Genomic DNA, 2,504 nt, shown 5'->3' on the forward strand with positions numbered 1-2,504 from the left:
AAAAAGAAAGTCTGGAATAAGCTGCTTTACAGGAATTTTAAGGTCAGTATTAAATAAGGACATTTATTCCTCGAAGAGCATTTCAGTCCATCAAAATTAGCAGTTTTGCCACTAATTTTTTTTTTTTTCTTTTTTCAGCAGGCTGAAATTTTTTTTTTTCTTTTTTCAGCAGGCTGTAAAGCAAAGTTAAACATTTGGCTACCTCCTACTCATATTTTGTGAGTGAAAGCTGTGATTTCAATGGTGTAGTTTTTATGGCCTTAGGGAGTCTTCAACTGTGGAAGAGCAAACAGCTTTGGAAGAAGTGAAAGCGAGATAAGAATCCCCACCTTGAGTGGGCTATCTGAGTTTTGCATTAAATCTACATGAGTGATGGTGAAATTGGTTAAGAGAATCAAAACAATTGAAATGAACCATGAAGTGTTACCTGTACCCAACAGTAAGACTTAGTTCACCTTAGCAGCTATGTCTGAAGGAAAACAATAGCCATTAATTTGATGAGGACTGTAGAGAAAGAAAATCTAAAGTATATTTAATAATAATGCTTTAAAAATGCATATATCAAATATTCTATATTTTCCTAGTGCTTACAGGATGATCATGGCAGAGGGAAAGTTGGAACTGGATGGTCTTTAAGCTCCCTTCAAAAATCAAACCATTCTATGATCATCACTCTGTCCTTTGTTTTGTCACTCAAGTACTGAATTTGACAGACTGAGGGAAAATTCATGTTTTCATTGTTTCTACAGCATCTAGCCTGGAATGTAATCATGGGGAACACTGAAATACAAAGATATGTTTTTCATTATCTTTTCAATGAATAAGGAGCATTCAGTATGAGATAAAAGCAGATACTATTGTATCCCCCAGACTGTATTTATCTCAGTAGTCAAATATAGTTTGCTGGTGACCAGATGTGCTGATTTACATCTTCAAGGAGTATTTTGGGATGAAGTAGCTCCTCGGTGGGGCTGCATGGAAATCTACAGGGGCAAAGTCCTGTGAGCAGGAGGCAGACAAGGCAGACAAGGCTCTTGCTTTTGCATGTTCTTACTTGGTTTAGTGTTGCTGTTACTTTGTTTTGGGCTCAGCCTCAGTAGTACGCATAGGTCTCTGCATTTGCTTAAAAAGCCCCGTGCTGTAGTACTGAAACAACAGATGAAAGTCTCACTGATAATAGCTTTATTCAACCTTGCTGAAAACGCTAAGCCTAGGAACAATAAAGGCTTAACTGTTCTCCATGCCGGCCAACTGGCCTTTACATATTGCAGCAAACAATTGGAAGCACTTAGCATTGCGGTGTACATCAGCCAGAGCGACTTGGGAATGCAGGGTCTGGACACACCCCCCTGATGCAGCCAGCCTGCAGAATGGCAGAAACACACATTGCTGTAATCAGTGTTGGTAACCTCATCTCTGCAAACCTACATGTTAAATGCGTTTCTGGTTTGCTTTCACACATTCAGACAAAGCTGGAGAGATTGCTTCAAATTTTCTGAAACTACAGGGACTCTTAGACAGAATTTATGACTGCTCATTTTGCACTGACCAGGCAGAATAAGGAAGGTAGGATATTCTCTGCAGCTTCTGGGATTGGAATCAGGAATGATTCCATTTCATTTCAGAGCCCAGTTAGGTGAAGTCAGCATCAATAAAATGGGAGCCAGTCAGGTTTACTTGCCACAGCTGTATCAGCCAATCTCGTGAGAAGCATCATCTTTCTAATCCAGCGTTTCCTTGTGAAGCTCTTCTGGGGAGCAGGAGCACTGGTGAATGAGCAAAGGTTGTTTCAGCAAATTATGATGTAAGTGGTGTAGAGTTTGCTTATTAGCACTTGCAGTTGGTTTCAGTCCATGACGTGCCTATGCTTGTAAATTCTGCATTTAAAAGCTGGTGTAAAACCAGTCAGAGACATGAGAAGGAGAAAAGTAATGCTTTGCTCCTTTTGAATTTAATCTTTGCATTGTTTTGTTAGTTTTTATTTGGTTGGTTGGTTTTGGTTTTTATTTTTCCCCACAAGTTTAAATCACTACTTGCCCTTAAAATTTTTAGTCTTGGTAATTCTTAGTATGAAGAGCAGATGTTTTTGCTCTTGTTATTTTGCATTCAGTTGTATGGATGCTGTATGACTATATGTGACTTAGATCTTTATTTACCAAAAATTGCTTTATCTAATATGGACTAAGTTATTTTCAGTCTTAAGCTGTGTTCTTTGTAAAAAAATCATAGTTTCCACTCAGCTTCAGCTGTTGCTGACTTTGGTTTAAATCCTGCAAGGCACTTATGTCACTGTTTTAATTTAGGTGTCAGATATATCCTCCTCCTCCTCTCTGCTTTAAAACTCTTTATTTCTCTAATCTCTTTTTCTGACCCTTCTTCCCTCAGACCAACAGCACATGAACATTGGTGTTCAGACCACTTCCATCTGACTCTTGCTTTTCCTACATGATTCATTCTTTCCTGTTGTTCATGCTCATACCTTTCCTTTATTTGCTTTTATTCAT

The sequence above is a fragment of the Indicator indicator genome, chromosome 12 (assembly GCF_027791375.1).
Source record: "Indicator indicator isolate 239-I01 chromosome 12, UM_Iind_1.1, whole genome shotgun sequence".
NCBI classification, from domain to species: domain Eukaryota; kingdom Metazoa; phylum Chordata; class Aves; order Piciformes; family Indicatoridae; genus Indicator; species Indicator indicator.